Here is a 22,201-nt window from a genome sequence, read left to right as displayed (position 1 = left end):
ACGGTCCATTATACCGGACCTGTGACCGGCCTCATGATCACCGGGAGACTCGTAATAAGGGATGTACACAATGAATACGGCCCATTATACCGGACCTGTGACCGAGCCTCATGATCACCGGGAGACTCAGGTAATAAGGGATGTACACAATGAATACGGCCCATTATACCGGACCTGTGACCGGCCTCATGATCACCGGGAGACTCGTAATAAGGGATGTACACAATGAATACGGCCCATTATACCGGACCTGTGACCGGGCCTCATGATCACCGGGAGACGCGTAATAAGGGATGTACACAATGAATACGGCCCATTATACCGGACCTGTGACCGGGCCTCATGATCACCGGGAGACTCAGGTAATAAGGGATGTACACAATGAATACGGCCCATTATACCGGACCTGTGACCGGGCCTCATGATCACCGGGAGACGCGTAATAAGGGATGTACACAATGAATACGGCCCATTATACCGGACCTGTGACCGGGCCTCATGATCACCGGGAGACTCAGGTAATAAGGCATGTACACAATGAATATGGCCCATTATACCGGACCTGTGACCGGGCCTCATGATCACCGGGAGACTCAGGTAATAAGGGATGTACACAATGAATACGGCCCATTATACCGGACCTGTGACCGGGCCTCATGATCACCGGGAGACTCGTAATAAGGGATGTACACAATGAATACGGCCCATTATACCGGACCTGTGACCGGGCCTCATGATCACCGGGAGACTCGTAATAAGGCATGTACACAATGAATACGGCCCATTATACCGGACCTGTGACCGGGCCTCATGATCACCGGGAGACTCAGGTAATAAGGCATGTACACAATGAATATGGCCCATTATACCGGACCTGTGACCGGGCCTCATGATCACCGGGAGACTCAGGTAATAAGGGATGTACACAATGAATACGGCCCATTATACCGGACCTGTGACCGGGCCTCATGATCACCGGGAGACTCGTAATAAGGGATGTATACAATGAATACGGCCCATTATACCGGCCTTGGATCCACCAGTCTACATAAGTCTCTCCCTTTGACATCTTCACCACGTCTTCTTTCTGTCTATGGTGATTGCATGAAAATACAATAATTTTGTCCCATTTTTGGTCTCGGGCTAAGGCTGTTTTCAGCGCTCGCCTTCCTTTTGGGGTTTCCGTCCCACATTCCATGTGAAAAATGCAGAGAGAAGATTTCACCAAGTGAGACTGAAACCCGGCAGGTCCCATCATAGTCTAGGGGGTCCGGGGGGAGCTGCCTCTGCAGATTGGGATTTCCATATTTTCAGGTGACCAAGTGGTCCCAAAGAACAGAAACCCAAGTGCAGGTGTGAACCGGGTGTAAACCAAAAAATAGGCCAAATGATATGAGATTTATGAAAGCACATCAGGCACTGTGATAGATCTGGTGTAGTAGACGACTGTCTCACACTGTCTAAGCGATGACGTTATTAATCTGCCCCCTGTTCATAACTAACCAAAGATCAGATCTGGTCATGAATCTACAAAGAGCAGAAGCTTCTCCTACATGGTGAGACCTCTCTGGTGACCAGCCATAGACCTCCTTCTAGAAGACTATTCCCATTGTAGCAGGCAGATGGCAGGTTTTCTATGTACGACGGCTTCTTCTTGCCTCTCGCACCATTAGGTTGCCCCGAGCAGCGGCATAGCCAGAGGCAGATCCGTGTAGTCCTCGCTCTCTGCGGAGCGCTGCCGGCTATACAGGAGGGGTGACCTTCAGGACAAAGTCGTCTCTTCATGGTCTAGAAACTGAATCCAAGCTTGTTCCAAACATAAGCACAAAGGTCTATAATACAGTATATGTATATACTGTATACCTCTATACTGTATACCTATATATATAGTATACCTTTATATATACTATATACCTCTATATATACTGTATACCTCTATATATACTGTATACCTATATATATACTGTATATCTCTATATATACTGTATACCTCTATATATATACTGTATACCTCTATATATACTGTATACCTCTATATATACTGTATACCTCTATATATATACTGTATACCTCTATATATATACTGTATATCTCTATATATACTGTATATCTCTCTATATACTGTATACCTCTATATATACTGTATATCTCTATATATTCTGTATACCTCTCTATATACTGTATACCTATATATACAGTATACCTTTATATATACTATATACCTCTATATATACTGTATACCTCTATATGTACTGTATACCTCTCTATATATACTGTATATCTCTATATATATACTGTATACCTCTATATATACTGTATATCTCTATATATTCTGTATACCTCTATATATACTGTATACCTCTATATATACTGTATATCTCTATATATACTGTATACCTCTATATATATACTGTATACCTCTCTATATATACTGTATATCTCTATATATACTGTATATCTCTATATATTCTGTATACCTCTATATATACTGTATATCTCTATATATACTGTATACCTCTATATATATACTGTATACCTCTATATATACTGTATACCTCTCTATATACTGTATACCTCTCTATATATATACTGTATACCTCTATATATATACTGTATATATATATATATATATATATACTGTATACCTCTCTATATACTGTATACCTCTCTATATACTGTATACCTATATATAGTATACCTTTATATATACTATATACCTCTATATATACTGTATACCTTTATATATATACTGTATACCTCTCTATATATACTGTATACCTCTATATATACTGTATACCTCTACATATACTGTATACCTCTATATATATATACTGTAGCCACAACAAGCCCCGCCTTCTCCCAGCATCAGTCACACCAGCCTAGGGAGATGAGGGCGCCCGGATCTCCGGGGAGCGGCGTACACACCAGGAGAGGAGGTGGCAGCAGTTCTGTGCAGGTAAGTGAGGGAGGACTAAGCTGCCGGCAGATCACTACACAGCATGGAGTTCCTCCCCGCTCCCACTGTACAGCGCTATAGGTGCTGCTGGGAAGAAGGACGTTACTGACAGACTGTGAAGAGCTACAGTACCGGCACCGCTAGCTCGTCACCCGGGGCACAGATCAGGAAAGCCGATAGTGCGCTGAATTCAATTATATAACCCTGAATTCAGCGCACTGTCGGCTTTCCAGTAGTACATAGAACTGCCTGGGCCCCCAACCCATGAAAGGTCCTATATATATCCCAGACCACGTGATGTCTGACACATTACCATATAGGCCTGAAGCCTTCTAGGAGTAACATCAGATCCCGGAGAGGTGAGTAACAGTGATTATTATGTCCCCTCACCTCCCCTGGGGCTCCGATTATTATACTCGGGGGGGGGAGGGAGGGCTGAATAGACTTCAGAGTATAATAATAGCGGTAGTGGGATCGCAGCCTGGCCTGGGCCTATTCACTACCACCCTCCGCGGCCTATAGTACAAGGGGAAGTGGGGACAGCAGTGAGCAGGTCCGGGGAGGTTGGTAAATAGGAGATACTCCAGCAGGTAGCGGCCTATTCTAAAACAAAAAAAATTTCATTATACTTACCGATCTCGCTGCCTCCATGATCCTCTTCTCTCGGCAGCCAGACATCTACGTATCAGCGTAGGCGGCGTGAGGACGCCGCCTATGCTGATATGTAGACGTCTGAACCAGTGCAAGGAGAGCGGCAGGTCTCCTGCGCAGGTTCAAAGAAAAAAAAAGTAAAAAAATAAATTAAAAAAATCGCCCAGGCTGCCGCCCCCCTCCCATCCGAGGTGGCCGCCTCATCTCGCCTCATTAGAGGTGCGGCACTGAGAGCTCCCCTAACTCACAGAGTCTTCAGCCGTCTCTGCTGCTTCCTACTTGTGAGATCCCCCTGTCAGTTATTATGTACAGGAGGCAGCGAAGAGCAGAGTGAAGCTGAATCTCATAGGAATTCACTGGAGATTCTGCACACAGCACTCACAGAAAAGACAGAGGTTCCCTGAAATAAATATACGAATCCTCCCATATGTATAATTCTCCTGCGTCCTTAGGAGGTGGGTCTGAGAGTTGTCAGGAGATAGATAGATACAGATGTAGTCCTGTAATTCACAGAAAGCTCTGCACACAGGCGACATCCAGCCTACACAGGAGAGCAAGCTCTGCACTTATCAGACTGGTGAACAGCCGCTGCCATGAAAAGCCTCCAAATAACCCTATAGTGAGCTGCAGGAACATATGGATACCAGGACATGTGACAGAGCTGCACTTTATATAGCCCTATAATGAGGACCTGACAACTCTCCAGACACCCCGTGTAATGGCTCCGGCTCTTCTAGATCTTTCATTAGAGCGGACACTCAGGGAGCGACTTCTGTGTTCAATGTCTTCAAGGCAACAGCAAAACAGTAAAAGTGATAAATCTTCTCTGTCATCCCCAGAACCAGGAAATCTGACAGCAAAACATCGAACAGAAAGAAGAGAATCTGAAATCTACAGAGGAGAGATGGTGACAAATGCAAAAAGATGGAAGAGAGGGATGGCGCAAGTAAGAGGTATAGTGCAGGCGAGAGGGATGGTGCAGGAAAGAGGAATGGTGCAGGAGAGAGGGATGGTGCAGGAGAGAGGGATGGCGCAAGAGAGAGGGATGGTGCAGGAGAGAGGAATGGTGCAGGAGAGAGGGATGGTGCAGGAGAGAGGGATGGTGCAGGAGAGAGGAATGGCGCAGGAGAGAGGGATGGTGCAGGAGAGAGGTATGACGCAGGAGAGAGGGATGGTGCAGGAGAGAGGGATGGTGCAGGAGAGAGGGATGGCGCAGGAGAGAGGAATGGTGCAGGAGAGAGGGATGGTGCAGGAGAGAGGGATGGCGCAAGAGAGAGGGATGGTGCAGGAGAGAGGAATGGTGCAGGAGAGAGGGATGGTGCAGGAGAGAGGGATGGTGCAGGAGAGAGGAATGGCGCAGGAGAGAGGGATGGTGCAGGAGAGAGGTATGACGCAGGAGAGAGGGATGGTGCAGGAGAGAGGGATGGTGCAGGAGAGAGGGATGGCGCAGGAGAGAGGAATGGTGCAGGAGAGAGGGATGGTGCAGGAGAGAGGGATGGTGCAGGAGAGAGGGATGGCGCAGGAGAGAGGGATGGTGCAGGAGAGAGGTATGACGCAGGAGAGAGGGATGGTGCAGGAGAGAGGGATGGTGCAGGAGAGAGGGATGGCGCAGGAGAGAGGAATGGTGCAGGAGAGAGGGATGGTGCAGGAGAGAGGGATGGCGCAGGAGAGAGGGATGGTGCAGGAGAGAGGATGGTGCAGGAGAGAGGAATGGTGCAGGAGAGAGGGATGGTGCAGGAGAGAGGGATGGCGCAGGAGAGAGGGATGGTGCAGGCAACAGGTGGTGCAGGAGAGAGGGATGGCGCAGGAGAGAGGGATGGTGCAGGAGAGAGGGATGGTGCAGGAGAGAGGGATGGCGCAGGAGAGAGGGATGGCGCAGGAGAGAGGGATGGCGCAGGAGAGAGGGATGGCGCAGGAGAGAGGGATGGCGCAGGAGAGAGGGATGGCGCAGGCGAGAGGGATGGCGCAGGCGAGAGGGATGGCGCAGGAGAGAGGGATGGCGCAGGAGAGAGGGATGGCGCAGGAGAGAGGGATGGCGCAGGAGAGAGGGATGGCGCAGGAGAGAGGGATGGCGCAGGAGAGAGGGATGGCGCAGGCGAGAGGGATGGTGCAGGCGAGAGGGATGGTGCAGGAGAGAGGGATGGCGCAGGAGAGAGGGATGGCGCAGGAGAGAGGGATGGCGCAGGAGAGAGGGATGGCGCAGGAGAGAGGGATGGCGCAGGAGAGAGGGATGGTGCAGGAGAGAGGGATGGTGCAGGCGAGAGGGATGGTGCAGGCAAAAGGGATGGTGCAGGAGAGAGGGATGGCGCAGGAGAGAGGGATGGTGCAGGAGAGAGGGATGGTGCAGGAGAGAGGGATGGTGCAGGCGAGAGGGATGGTGCAGGAGAGAGGGATGGTGCAGGCAAGAGGTGGTGCAGGAGAGAGGTATGGCGCAGGAGAGAGGTATGGTGCAGGAGAGAGGGATGGTGCAGGAGAGAGGGATGGTGCAGGCAAGAGATATGGTGCAGGAGAGAGGGATGGTGCAGGCAAGAGATATGGTGCAGGTGAGAAGGATGGTGCAGGCAAGAGGTAGGGCAGGAGAGAGGGATGGTGCAGGCAACAGGTGGTGCAGGAGAGAGGGATGGCGCAGGAGAGAGGATGGTGCAGGCAAGAGGTGGTGCAGGAGAGAGGGATAGTGCAGGAGAGAGGATGGTGCAGGCGAGAGGGATGGCGCAGGCGAGAGGTATGGCGCAAGAAAGAGGTATGGCGCAGGAGAGAGGTATGGTGCAGGAGAGAGGGATGGCGTAGGCGAGAGGTATGGTGCAGGAGAGAGGGATGGTGCAGGAGAGAGGGATGGTGCAGGAGAGAGGGATGGTGCAGGAGAGAGGATGGTGCAGGCAAGAGGTGGTGCAGGAGAGAGGTATGGTGCAGGAGAGAGGGATAGTGCAGGAGAGAGGATGGTGCAGGCAAGAGGTGGTGCAGGAGAGAGGGATAGTGCAGGAGAGAGGGATGGTGCAGGAGAGAGGGATGGCGCAGGAGAGAGGGATGGTGCAGGAGAGAGGGATGGTGCAGGAGAGAGGGATGGTGCAGGAGAGAGGGATGGCGCAGGAGAGAGGGATAGTGCAGGAGAGAGGGATGGTGCAGGAGAGAGGGATGGTGCAGGAGAGAGGTATGGTGCAGGAGAAAGGGATGGTGCAGGAGAGAGGGATGGTGCAGGAGAGAGGGATGGCACAGGAGAGAGGTATGGTGCAGGAGAGAGGGATGGCGCAGGTAAGAGGTATAGTGCAGGAGAGAGGTATGGTGCAGGAGAGAGGGAGGGATTGCGCAGGCAAGAGGGATGGTGCAGGAGGGAGGGATGGTGCAGGAGAGAGGATGGTGCAGGCGAGAGGTATGGTGCAGGCGAGAGGTATGGTGCAGGAGAGAGGGATGGTGCAGGAGAGAGGGATGGCGCAGGAGAGAGGGATGGCGCAGGAGAGAGGGATAGTGCAGGAGAGAGGGATGGCGCAGGAGAGAGGGATGGCGCAGGAGAGAGGGATGGCGCAGGAGAGAGGGATAGTGCAGGAGAGAGGGATGGTGCAGGAGAGAGGGATGGTGCAGGAGAGAGGTATGGTGCAGGAGAGAGGGATGGTGCAGGAGAGAGGGATACTGCAGGCAAGAGGGATGGCGCAGGAGAGAGGTATGGTGCAGGAGAGAGGGATGGCGCAGGTAAGAGGTATAGTGCAGGAGAGAGGTATGGTGCAGGAGAGAGGATGGTGCAGGCGAGAGGTATGGTGCAGGAGAGAGGTATGGTGCAGGAGAGAGGTATGGTGCAGGAGAGAGGGAGGGATTGCGCAGGCAAGAGGGATGGTGCAGGAGGGAGGGATGGTGCAGGAGAGAGGATGGTGCAGGCGAGAGGTATGGTGCAGGCGAGAGGTATGGTGCAGGAGAGAGGGATGGTGCAGGAGAGAGGGATGGCGCAGGAGAGAGGGATGGCGCAGGAGAGAGGGATAGTGCAGGAGAGAGGGATGGCGCAGGAGAGAGGGATGGCGCAGGAGAGAGGGATGGCGCAGGAGAGAGGGATAGTGCAGGAGAGAGGGATGGTGCAGGAGAGAGGGATGGTGCAGGAGAGAGGTATGGTGCAGGAGAGAGGGATGGTGCAGGAGAGAGGGATACTGCAGGCAAGAGGGATGGCACAGGAGAGAGGTATGGTGCAGGAGAGAGGGATGGCGCAGGTAAGAGGTATAGTGCAGGAGAGAGGTATGGTGCAGGAGAGAGGATGGTGCAGGCGAGAGGTATGGTGCAGGAGAGAGTTATGGTGCAGGAGAGAGGTATGGTGCAGGAGAGAGGGAGGGATTGCGCAGGCAAGAGGGATGGTGCAGGATGGAGGGATGGTGCAGGAGAGAGGGATAGTGCAGGAGGGAGGGATGGTGCAGGAGAGAGGGATACTGCAGGCAAGAGAGATGGCGCAGGAGAGAGGTATGGTGCAGGAGAGAGGGATGGCGCAGGTAAGAGGTATAGTGCAGGAGAGAGGGATGGTGCAGGAGAGAGGGATGGCGCAGGTAAGAGGTATAGTGCAGGAGAGAGGGATGGCGCAGGTAAGAGGGATGGTGCAGGAGGGAGGGATGGTGCAGGAGAGAGGGATGGTGCAGGCGAGAGGTATGGTGCAGGAGAGAGGTATGGTGCAGGAGAGAGGTATGGTGCAGGAGAGAGGGAGGGATTGCGCAGGCAAGAGGGATGGTGCAGGAGGGAGGGATGGTGCAGGAGAGAGGTATGGTGCAGGTGAGAGGTATGGTGCAGGAGAGAGGGATGGCGCAGGTGAGAGGGACTCCATTGTAGGCGTCTGCCCCTCTGCCCTTCTTCTCCTCTGTGTTTCTGTCTCTCTGCGCCTCACACATCCTTTCTCAAATCAAACAAGCTTTATTGGCACGTCGGAACAGGTATTTGGCATTGCCAAAGCTAGTAAAGTGGGGGAGGGGTGTGTGTGTATGTGTGTGGCGAGTGGTTTAGGATAAATATAACAGTCCGTGGAGTCTCATCTTCCTCTTAGTTGGTGACCGCTATATGGGGGGGTGGGGGTGGGGGTTGGGCGGGTGTATTGGTGTATATATATAACAGTCCATGGAGTCTCATCTTCCTCTTAGTTGGTGACCGCTATATGGGGGGGTGGGGGTGGGGGTTGGGCGGGTGTATTGGTGTATATATATATAACAGTCCGTGGAGTCTCATCTTCCTCTTGTTTGGTGACAGCTGGACACGTATTGGGCAGCGATCTCCACAGTGGCCTCTTCTTCTGGAATACCATGATTTTGGTCTTCTTCTGGTTGATGGGTAGGGCCCATGTGGTGCTGAATTTTTCCAGCACTGACAGGCTTTCTTGGAGGTCTTTCTCGGTGGGGGCCAGGAGTAGGAGGTCATTGGCGTATAGCAGGAACTTCACCTCTCGATTGTTCAGGGTGAGGCCTGGAGTTGGTGAGGCCTCCAGGGCTGTAGCCAGTTCATTGATATAGATGTTGGAGAGCGTTGGGCTCAGGCTACAGCCTTGTCTGACCCCTCGGGCCTGTTGGAAGTATGCTGTCCTTTTCCCATTCACCTTCACACTGCACTGGTTTCCGGTGTAGGAGCTCTTGATGACGTCGTACGTTCTTCCTCCTATTCCACTCTCTAGGAGTTTTAGGAGTAGGCCTGGGTGCCATACTGAATCAAACGCCTTCTTAAAGTCCACGAAGCAGGCGAATATCTTGCCTCTTCTGGTGTTGTGGACGTGCGTCTTGATGAGGCTGTGCAGGGTGTAGATATGGTCTGTGGTGCGGTGGTTTGGCATGAACCCTGCTTGGCTCTTGCTGAGGACCCCGTGTTGTGTGAGGAAGGTGAGGATTCTGTTATTGATGATGCTGTTGAACAGTTTCCCCAGCTATGTGCTGCTGACGCAGATCCCTCTGTAGTTGTTGGGGTCATATTGGTCCCCATTCTTGTAGATGGGGGTTATGAGCCCTTTGTTCCAGTCTTGGGGGAAGTGTCCAGCATTGAGCACGAGGGTGAATAGCTTTGCCAGTGCCGCGCGTGTATTGCTGTATCTCAGCAGGGAGTGAAGGGCTGCAGTTCTGGTTTCCTAATAGTCTTATCTAATGAGATAAATAATGTGAGGAGCGGCCGGTGAGCGGCGATAATAACGACCATAAAGCAATCAGTAATGTTAGATTGGAGACCATTTATGCCGCCATCTGCATCTTCTGACAGGTCTGTGAGTTATTCTATAAGGGGGTCCCCCGCATCACTTAGACACCAGAGAAGATGGAATAACAATAGCGATGCAAACCGTCCTCGGAGCACATGACGGGTGCGATACCTTCCTCATCTCTTTGGGTATTATCTATAGAGTACAGATAACAGGCCGGTGCGGGCGGAGGGGCCCCGCTGATCCATGTCTTCAATAACATCTTAATGTGGCTGTGAACTAGACAGCGTCTTCCAGGGAGCAGAGCCCGCAGGATCTCCGGAGGATCAGACAGAAGATGCGCCTGCACAAAACACCAATCTGTGTACGCAGAAACTCCAGCACTTACCCGAAGAACGAGAAAACGGGAAGACAAGGCGACCCCAAAGTGGACATCATATCATTAGTGTCATAGTGATCTAAGGTCTGGCAGAAAAAAGGGTTAAACATACAATAGGGCCACGTGGACATTGGATGCTGTCCCTTAGGGCCACGTGTTGTCCTTTAGGGTTGGACAAGTAATGAGAGCAAAAGGGAGTCCCGAAGGTCACCAACGTGGATGAGCAGGGGCGTCTTATGGTAAGGAGGAGCCTTCACGTATTGTAAGGACATAGCAGGGTGGCCATGGCTGGTCTTACCGTCAGGAACTACCTGAAATGCCAAACAAAGGGGCCCACCTAGTCCTCCAAGATGGCGGCAGGAACGACCTCCCTGACCAGCTCTGCCAAATACTGTCTGCAAGTACCGAGAAGAAGGCAAAGGGCAAAGGTCACAGTGAGTATTCATTGTATTTGCATATCATGAGCTATTAACCCTTCTGTTCCTGAAAGCTTCTTACTGTGCAGCGTACAGACGCCCCGAGCAGGGTGCAGTGCAGGGGAGCCCCATAAGTCTGACCCCGGGCCCCGGTTAGTTGGTGCCCATTCCCTCCTGGCAGATAGTGCCCCCTCTGGTCACACATTACTAGAATGTCATAAAACACGAGCAGTTAGCGCAGGATTTGTGTGGTATCCGCTGGATTTGCTCTGTATTTCGCTGGCCTAAGCCGCTTTCCCTGCACATTTCTGCAACGTATTGTTTTCTGTATGCAAAATAAGAAAGATTGCAAAAAGTGTCTAAATATATTCCGACTTTTATCCTCAAAGAAAACCTTTGTGCGGGGGATTAGTCCTTTCTCATGGAAAAACTTTCCAAAAAATCTCAGAAAAGAGAATGAAAGAGATTTACAGAAATAACTGAAGAGAAGAAAACGGAACTGATATATGGGTAAAGCATGGCGGTGGATGGGATGGAGAACCGGCACGTGGGGGGCGCTGGTGACTGCCCGGGTAATGGGGGGCTACACTGTACACAGCATACATGTCTACACACACCATACACCTGTACACACCATAGACCCATACACACTATACATGTCTGCAGACACAATACACCTGGTGGTGGATGGGATGGAGAACTGGCAAGTGGGGGGCACTAGTGACTGCCCGGGTACTAGGGGGCTACACTGTATACAGCATACATGTCTACACACACAGCATACACCCGAGCACACACATACACCTGTACACACCATACAGTACATGTCTACACACACACAGCATACACCTGTACACACACCATACATGTCTACACACACCATAGACCCGAGCGCACACATACACCTCTACACACACACAGCATACACCTGTACACACACCATACATGTCTACACACACAATACACCTGGCGGTGGATGGGATGAAGAACCGGCAAGTGGGGGGCGCTGGTAACTGCCCAGGTAATAGGGGGCTACACTGTATACACCAAACATGTCTACACACACAATACACAACATACATGTCTACACACACAATACACAACATACATGTCTACACACACAATACACCTGGTGGTGGATGGGATGGAGAACCGGCAAGTGGGGGGAACTGGTAACTGCCCGGGTACTAGGGGGCGACACTGTATATACCATACATGTCTACACACACCAAACATGTCTACACACACACCATACACCCGAGCGCACACATACACCCGTACACACCACACATGTCCACACACAGCATACACCCGTACACACCATACACCTGAGCACACACCATACATGTCTACACACACAATACACCTGTACACAGCATACACCTGAGCACACACCATACATGTCCACACACAGCATACACACAATACACCTGTACACACCGTACATGTCTACACACACAATACACCCGAGCACACACATACACCTCTACACACCATACATGTCTACACACAGCATACACCTGCACACACTATACATGTCTGCACACACAATACACCTGTACACACCATACACCCGAGCACACACCATACATGTCTACACACACCATAGACCTGTACACTGTAGACCTGAGCGCACACAATACACCTGTACACACCATACACACCATACACGTCTACACACACACCATACACGTCTACAGACACACCATAGACCTGAGCGCACACACCTTGCTTGTCACAGTCATGTTTTTGCTTTGTCTTTTTTTCCTATCAGTATGTCTTTGTAGAATGGGAGGAAATCCAGGCAAACACGGGGAGAACATACAAACTACACGCAGATGTTGTTCCTGGCGGGATTTGAACCTGAGGCGTTTTTTGTGCTTATTTTGTGCTTATTATTACGGCCGTAAAAAGACGTTTCCATTGAGTTCTGTAGTAAAATATGCCTGTATTTTTATGTCCATAATTTTACTATAGAACTCAATGGAAACGTCTTTTTACGGCCGTAAAAATAAGCACAAAAAACGCCTTGCGTTACTCCGTGTGAATGGACCCTAATACTGCAAATGTGCTGTGCTCTGAAGAGATGAACCCTGACATCAGCAAGTACGGAGGATCCAAACCAAAAACCAGGAATATCCCTGAGCTCTGGGCCCCTCGTGGTGGAAATCGCAGCAGAAACGCAGCGGCAAAAACCGCAGTAACTGCAACTGTAACGAATCCCATCCACACATTGCAGACAAATGCGCCGAGCAGAAATGTCCAAAACTGTCCGGCGGTTTCCCTGTAGGAAGCAGAAAGTCAGGAAATCTCTGTGGCCTTCTGTGAAAAGCGTTGCAGGAAGGACTGCGATACACTGCTGCCCCCTGGTTTTTAATGCAGTGCTTTTTGCAGCCGCCCTCTACGTAGAGCTTTAGCCTACCCCTGTCCCTTCCCGCTGATCTGACTCCTGAAGCCACTGAATGTCCATTTTTTGCATTCATGTTCCCATTGTCCTGACTTTTTGGCTCCATATTGTCGCGTTTCAGCTCTTAGGCCTCGCGCGCTCTTCCATTCTCTTTCATATGGTAGCAGCGCTCTGTTCCCGGCAGTGGCGGCGGCGCCTCTAATTCTCCTCCTGCTGCTCCGACATCACAGACAACAGATGGTTTCCAAGGCTTTGTTTGATGTCACTTCTCTACACAGCCGTTGCGAGAGCGCGTTCTCCCAAAGTCACCACAGAAATGTCGCGCATTGCTCATAATGACACGTATGATAAGTCAGACTAATCTTGGTCTCTCCCAAATGGGGTCATTCGCGTTGGCTGATGAATCGTGGGCCGGTACGCAGGTGATTAATATTTGATGGCGCTGCTCATGACTTGTGCACTGACTGGTGTAGGGCGAGACGTGAGCTGGTAAGTTACATGTCCCGGTCCTGGGAGCCTTGGAGCCGTTCGCGTTCGTGTAACGCCATCTGAACATCATCTCCACATGTTCAGCGCTGGCTGCCATCTCTTGTCCCGATGCCAAGTTCTCTCCGATGCTATTTCTTCTTCTTTCCTCTGTGACTAACTCGATTTTGTAGGTAGATATATCGTCCTTGTGCGCTGTGTCCCAGGCACGTAACGCGAGATAAATACACATTTCCTTTAGTTCTCGCCGAAACTTACCCAAGGCCACAATGTGTCTGGGCATCGCTACAAGACGTCTCCTCTAAAGCTCCGAGGAGTTTGCATCATTAAGACCTAAATGAAGTTGAACGCTTCTGTATCGCCCCTTCACGTCCTGCGCGCGCGATATCATTGATCTTCAAGTCCCTCGTCTCCCGAATATTGCGAGCCAAGGAAAGTAACTAACTCCTAGACGGTGACGACAATGGTATACGAGACTTTGGAGAGGAGTTTCAAGGACCTTCTGGCTCTCGTGCAAATCCCAGAGAACCTTTATACACGCAGGAGACCCCAACTTATTATCACCCACATCTTGGGAATAACCCCGCCCCTTTGTCAGTCCCTGGTACCAAACATTGCATGGCATTTACATCACATCTCTCTGTATATCCTGCCCAGTATATCAAGCATGTCCATACTAACCCTCTGTATTCCTGCAATAGATGGATGGCTGCACGTGCCAGTCTGCTGTGTACATACCTGCACCCTAAGACCCAGGACTAGCCCCGGCACATCTCTGCAATAACACTTAGATTGGGGGAAATAATCTGCAAGGGCAAATCAGGAGATAAATGTGGGGCACAGGGATCCCTGACCTAAGTCTAGTGTAATGCAGGGTGGAATAACTTGCTAACAGATCATTGTGAAGTTATGTGCTCCCCTCCAAAGCACTGAGCTTCCCTCTGCTCCTCTGATGCACACAGTCAACAGGAGATCACACTACTAATCCCAGTATTTCAGATCCTTGATCTGATTTCCATTGACTTCTTTATTCTGGAAAAGCTGTGTGAGCAGATAGGAGGTTAGTGCTCCGGAGGAGAGCATATAACTTCACAATAAGCTGATTTAGTGCATCAATCACGTGGGTGTACGGGATCATCATTGCTGCAGCCAAGCAAAGGCAGAGTGACAGGGACACCGGACCTGAATATGTGGGGATTCTCAGGTAAGTCATTATTCCGGCCAGCCTGGATGACATTGAGCTCCAGGTTCTGATTCCTCCACCGCAGTGCCTTCACCTTCTGGTATCTGTTCTCTATAGCTATGACATGCCAACAAGATCTCTGCAGTCAATAACCGGTGACCTCAATGGTGCGAAGCGGTCACCATTACAAGTGGTCATACGTCATGTGGACAGCACAGAGAGCGATGAGCGACCCAGGAAGAGCCGGAACGTCTGCGGTTGGTTAAGGGAATGTTATGGGGTTTTTTTTACAACATTCGAAGCAATTTTGAAACAAGACATCCCCCGAGTGACGTGTTATCTGAGTGGGGGTCACAATGTCAGGGGATGTCAGGGAGTGGCCGTGCACTGACCAATGAGTGTAAGAGTAAAGTCATTTTGTAAGGAGCACAATGACCTCCTGTACCCTGGCGGTATATCCAGACTCGTCCTCCATGTGTCATCAGGAGTGATAAAGAATCAATTAGGAGGAAAAAGGAAGACCGTGCCTCTAGCGCCATCTATCGCCAGAGATCTCCCTACAAATCAATGCCGTCTTTCAAGCCCTGTGACGAGACTTGGGATGTTATAAATGTCCATAGACAAGTATTTGGGGTTCTCCTGGGTACAGGGCTGGATACTGGTTGTCCAGGTGAGAGGCATTGATTGAAGTCATGTCACAAGACTTCTTTGAGAGTGGGGCATTGATGTTTAGGAAGCTCCCTCCCATGTCTGGTGCTAGAGGAGCACTTTTCTTTTTTCTAACTAGGAAAACCAATTTTCATTCCTTTTCCCCAAATCTTTAGGGGGCATACATGGCTTGTATGGTATAACATAAAGCTTCTGTGCCCCAATGAAAAATACCTATCAGGCCCCCCTACTTTATAGTGCTGATCTCCTCACATTGGGATTAGATAACTTATGGGCCCTTGAAGGCTCCTGGGCGCTCGGCTCACATAATACTGCTGGCTTGGAGGTCTCCATACACTGATACGACTCTCATCATTGAGTCCCTGTACCCCCTCGGATCCAGAAGTGATAGCAATCCATTCACTTAATATGGGAGACCTCCTGGACCAATCCAGGTTCTGCACTAACTCCATAGTCTGGGAATCACTGAGGACGGAGCAGAAAGGACTTGTCTACAGAAAGGTGGACGTTTGTCTAACATGTTCTACAATATCTTGCCTTTCACACATTACAGGGACTTACAGACCACACATGCACTGCTAAGGATTATGGGAAAAGAATCCTATTAATATTATAAATGTGAAAGTTTGTGAGTTTGTGGGTTTGTGAGTTTGGATGTTTAGATGTTTGTTCCTCAATCACGCAAAACCCGCTCCACCGATTTGGCTGAAATTTTCCACAAACATAGTTAATACACCCGATTGCGCAGTAGGCTACTTTTCGTCACAATAGCGCACATACGTTTGTGCCAGGAACCCCACAAAACCCAAACTCACACCACCATCTCTGCAATCTCACACACTTTGGACCATAGCAAGCCACAAAATTCCTATTGCCCTCTGCAGCCTCGCCCCTAACCCCACACAATCTCATATACATAGACTTTACCACTTTGCCCCTCACCTTACTGATACTCCAGGAGGCGCTCTATAACGCTCCGGAGCAGCCATGTTTGCCCACCCCCACCGCTCTGACAATCCGCGACACCCCCCACCCATGTCAATACCCCTAGGCGCTCTAATAAATGCAAAAAAAAAGTTTAAAAAAAGTTTAAAAAAATTTAAAGGATTAAAAATTCAAATCACCCCCCTTTCCCTAGAACACATATAAAAGTAGTTAAAAACTGTGAAACACATACATGTTAGGTCTCCCCGCGTCCGAAATCGCCCGCTCTACAAAGCTATACAAATATTTTTCCTGTTCGGTAAACGCCGTAGCGGGAATAATGGTCAAAAGTGCCAAACCGCCGTTTTTTCACTGTTTTGATTCAGATAAAAATTTGAATATAAAGTGATCAAAGCAATAACATTTCCCGAAAATGGTAGAACTACAAAGTACACCCGGCCCCGCAAAAAAAGACGCCCTATACATCCCCGTACACGCACGTATAAAAAAGTTACGGCTGTCGGAATATGGCGACTTTTCAAAAAATAATTTTTTAACACAGTTTTGGATTTTTTTTAAGGGGTCAAAATGTAAATAAAACCATATAAATTTGGTATCCCCGGAATCGTCACGAAACACAGAATACAGGGGACAGGTCATTGTGGCTGCACAGTGAACGCCGTAAAACCAAAGCCCGTAAGAAAGTCGCAGAAATGCATTTTTTCGTCAAATCCACCCCATTCTGAATTTTTTCCCTACTTCCCAGTACATTATATAGAATAAATAATGGCGGCATCAGGAAGAAAAATTTGTCCCAGGAAAAATTAAGACCTCATATGGCTCTGGGAGCGGAGAAATAAAAAAGCTATGGGGTTTAGAAGGAGGGGAGTCAAAAGCAAAAATCAAAAAATGCCATGGGCGGGAAAGGGTTAACTTCAAATCCTTCTGTCCCAAAGTCACTATGTACAGTATATACCAACACTGTATATATAGCAGCGCAAATACAAAGTAACTGCAACACAAAAGTCTCACGGATTCTCTGAATTACAGAAAAAACAAGATACAAAGTTACATCTCATATCCCAGACCTTATACACAGTACGAAAACCTTACCCCCGCCTGTATATACCCACTGCTACAATCACCGCAGACCAAGTCGCGGGTAACAGCTAGTATGCAAATAAGGGGAAAAAATGCTCTAGCACCACCTTTTGTAAAGTGACTCCCTATAGATCAATGCCTGTTTTTTCTGAAACCTAGTAACATGATCTGGGAATAATATAGACAGCCCACCATATATAGAGAGAGCCCACCATATAGAGGGCCCACCATACAGAGAGCTCATCATATACAGAGGCCACCATATAGAGAGCTCATCATATACAGAGGCCACTATATAGAGAGCTCACTATAGAGAGTCCATCATATATAGAGAGCCCATCATATATAGAGGCCTCCATATAGAGACCCCATCATATAGAGAGCCCATCATATATAGAGTCCACCATATAGAGAGCCTACCATACAGAGGGCTCACCATATAGAGAGCCCATCATATAGAGACCCCATCATATAGAGAGCCCATCATATAGAGAGCCCATCATATAGAGAGCCCATCATATATATAGAGGGCCCACCATACAGAGGGGTCACCAAATAGAGAGCCCACCATATAGAGGGCCCATCATATATAGAGGCCACCATATACTGTAGATAGCCCACCATATAGAGAGCCCATCATATAGATAGCCCACCATATATAGAGGCCACCATATAATGAGCTCACCATATACAGAGCTCACCATATAGAGAGCCCACCATATAGAGAGCCGATCATATATAGAGGCCTCCATTTATAGAGGCCTCCATATAAAGAGCCCACCATATAGAGAGCCCATCATATAAAGAGCCCATCATATAAAGAGCCCATCATATATAGAGGCCACCATATAGATAACCCACCACATAAAGAGTCCACCATATAGAGAGCCCATCATATAGAGAGCCCACCATATAGAGAGACCACCATATAGAGAGTCCACCATATAGAGAGCCCATCATATATAGAGGCCACCATATAGAAAGCCCACCATATAGATAGCCCACCACATAAAGAGTCCACCATATAGAGAGCCCATCATATATAGAGGCCACCATATAGAGAGCCCACCATATAGAGAGCCCACCATATAGAGAGCCCATTATATATAGAGGCCACCATATAGAGAGACCACCATATAGAGAGCCCATCATATAGATAGCCCACCATATAGAGAGCCCATCATATATAGAGGCCACCATATAGATAGCCCATCATATAGAGAGCCCACCATATAGAGAGCCCATTATATATAGAGGACACCATATAGAGAGCCCACCATATAGAGAGCCCATTATATATAGAGGCCTCCATATAGAGAGCCCACCATATAGAGAGCCCATTATATATAGAGGCCACCATATAGAGAGCCCACCATATAGAGAGCCCATTATATATAGAGGCCACCATATAGAGAGCCCACCATATAGAGAGCCCATCATATATAGAGAGCCCACCATATAGAGAGCCCATCATATATAGAGAGCCCATCATATAGAGAGCCCATCATATAGAGAGCCCACCATATAGAGAGCCCATCATATAGAGAGCTCACCATATAGAGAGCTGTTTCAGGGTTATTGCCCCTAGGCCGGGTGCAGGCTGGATGGGTGAGAGGCCATAGGCGTGGGTCAGAAGGCGCCTATATCTCCTATGTAACACAGACACTGGACACTGGAGTAGACAATGAATGGTGCAATGGTTGTGCTGATGTGTCGGACATGACTGTTCCAGATCACAAGTCTTTGTGCGCTTTGTGTAAGGATAAGCTTTTGTGACCTGCCACATTGGAGGCGGTGGCGGCGGCGGCGGGATGCCCAGTCCGCAGTTTGGCGAGCTCCTTCCTCTCCTCCCGGGGTCTCGCTTTCTGATTAATTAGTACTCTCAAATCTCCCCTCCATAATTCATTGTGTCTCCTCCGAAGGCGTAGCCGCGCAGACAGATAAGGTGCACAGGAAGCTTCTGGCTTTGTCTGCAAAACACGTTGTGACATTTTTCATAATTATCCCTAAAGCAATTAACAGACCAGAGAATTAATGAAAGGAAACGCGAAAAACACAGGAAGGTAATTGGAAAACGGAGAGCACGAATGGAAGCTATGCTGAAAAAGACACAAGTGTCTGCAGGTTGTCCTCACAGGGCCCATTATAGATGATAGGACCACCATTACACCTGGTGAGGGGTCAGCGACTCCCCCAAACCTGACAACTTATGGCCAGACGAAAAATATCCATGAAAAACTAGAGCAAGAATGGAGCCGGAACCAGAAGAGGAAAAGTCACTACAGAAGCAGCAAGAGATCCATCGGATATTAGGCAAACAGGGCTCTGCCCGATCTCCACTCATACTGAGCTCTGCCCGATCTCCACTCATACTGACCTCTGCCTGATCTCCACTCATACTGACCTCTGCCTGATCTCCACTCATACTGAGCTCTGCCCGAACTCCACTTATACTGAGCTCTGCCCGAACTCCACTTATACTGAGCTCTGCCCGATCTCCACTTATACTGAGCTCTGCCCGATCTCCACTCATGCTGAGCTCTGCCCGATCTCCACTTATACTGAGCTCTGCCTGATCTCCACTTATACTGAGCTCTGCCTGGATATATCTGGGGGGGAGATACATCAGAGGTAAGCAGGTCTTCAAGCCTCTTCTGTCCTCCTGGGTGATGTCACCTTCAGTGTTCAGGTCTCAGCAGTTCCCCGAGGCCCGTGAGATCTAAGTAATCTATAGAGGAGAGGGGAGAAGGTCGGCATGGGGGTTTACTATGTTATATCCGCATATCCCCTCGGCCTCCACTTATTATACTGTCCGGAGTATTAGATCAAACAAGTCTGGCCCACAACAAAGCTGATGGGTGAGCCTCATGAATATTCATTAAATGAATCTAACTATGGATGAGCACGAGTCCGCTGAGCCAACATTGGGGTCTATATGAGGTGAGTTTGTAGCCAGAAATCTCATAACCCTGGCACTACCATGTGCCCAGAAGGCTCAGACAGACTGTCGTTGTTTATCACCAAAGTGGATTCAAAAAGCAATGAAGCGGATGGAAAATATTTCTCCTTCCAACAGGATCCATCGGCCTGGAAGAGGAACCCGAGGGAGCACCAGGTGAGATGGAGGAGTCTACGAGAAGGGGAGAGTCAGGGCTGATTATTTGTCCACACCTCTCCTGAGCCTCAGCTTATTATACTCCGGCATGAAGAGATCTCACAGGGTAATAACAGCCAGATCTTACTCCTAAGTGGTGGAGAGACGTCCACACCTAAAGAATCAAGGGAGACTCCGAGATGACCAAATACCCTCAGCGCTAGGATAGAGTCCATCCAGCGGTCTACGTGGGACCCCATATGAGGTCAACACCTAGAGTAGGGCAGACGTAGGTCTGAGGATCGTCCATAAATAAGCAGGTTCTCACATCTAGACTGAAGCTGAAGACGCTCTCTTAACAGGAGGAGGAAACGCGAGCTGTCGGGGGACGCGCTCCACCAAAGACGTGAATAATACAAATGGCTTTTATGGTCAGTGTTAGCTAAATGAGATCCTGGGAGATAACAAAGAGAAACAATGCGGCGAGATGTTGTAGGATGATAATCCGGGTTCTGACCATCGCCGGCACAAATCCTCGGTGTCGCCCTCGACAATCCTTCCTGCATGTGGAACATAGAACATGAAAGAACATAAAAGATGTAAAATTCCTATAAAATGTGCAAATAGAGACAAAAACACCAAAAACGAGGTCAGAGAGGAAAAGGCGAATCTGCATGAAGCTGTGAGCGAAGCGGAACGAGCCCGGGGGAGTCACATAATGGGCAATATGTTATGGGTCAGAGATCAATGGAGAACCGAACCCAGAAGAGTCCAGAAGAGCCCAGACACTGCCATGGTTCTGGGGTTAACTTAAAGAGACAGGCACAGGAAAGTACCAAGTCCCTATGAAAGGGTAAGGCTCAATGCAATCACATGAGAGACACTGAGCTCTGCCTGATCTCCACTTATACTGAGCTCTGCCCGATCTCCACTTATACTGACCTCTGCCTGATCTCCACTCATACTGACCTCTCCCTGATCTCCACTTATACTGACCTCTGCCTGATCTCCACTCATACTGAGCTATGCCTGATCCCTACTCATACTGACCTCTGCCTGATCTCCACTCATACTGACCTCTCCCTGATCTCCACTCATACTGACCTCTGCCCGATCTCCACTCATACTGAGCTATGCCTGATCCCTACTCATACTGACCTCTGCCTGATCTCCACTCATACTGACCTCTGCCTGATCTCCACTCATACTGAGCTATGCCTGATCCCTACTCATACTGACCTCTGCCTGATCTCCACTCATACTGACCTTTGCCTGATCCCCACTCATACTGAGCTCTGCCTGATCTCCACTCATACTGAGCTCTGCCTGATCTCCACTCATACTGAGCTCTGCCCGATCTCCACTCATACTGACCTCTCCCGGATCTCCACTTATACTGAGCTCTGCCTGATCTCCACTTATACTGAGCTCTGCCTGATCTCCACTCATACTGAGCTCTGCCCGATCTCCACTCATACTGAGCTCTGTCTGATCTCTGCTTATACTGTGCTCTGTCCTATCTCCACTCATACTGACCTCTCCCAGATCTCCACTTATACTGAGCTCTGCCTGATCTCCACTTATACTGTGCTCTGTCCTATCTCCACTTATACTGAGCTCTGCCTGATCTCCACTTATACTGAGCTCTGCCTGATCTCCACTCATACTGAGCTATGCCTGATCCCTACTCATACTGACCTCTGCCTGATCTCCACTCATACTGACCTCTCCCTGATCTCCACTCATACTGACCTCTGCCCGATCTCCACTCATACTGAGCTATGCCTGATCCCTACTCATAC

Source organism: Leptodactylus fuscus, unplaced genomic scaffold, assembly GCF_031893055.1.
Source record: "Leptodactylus fuscus isolate aLepFus1 unplaced genomic scaffold, aLepFus1.hap2 HAP2_SCAFFOLD_40, whole genome shotgun sequence".
NCBI lineage: Eukaryota > Metazoa > Chordata > Amphibia > Anura > Leptodactylidae > Leptodactylus > Leptodactylus fuscus.
Note: the sequence above shows the minus strand (reverse complement) of the source record.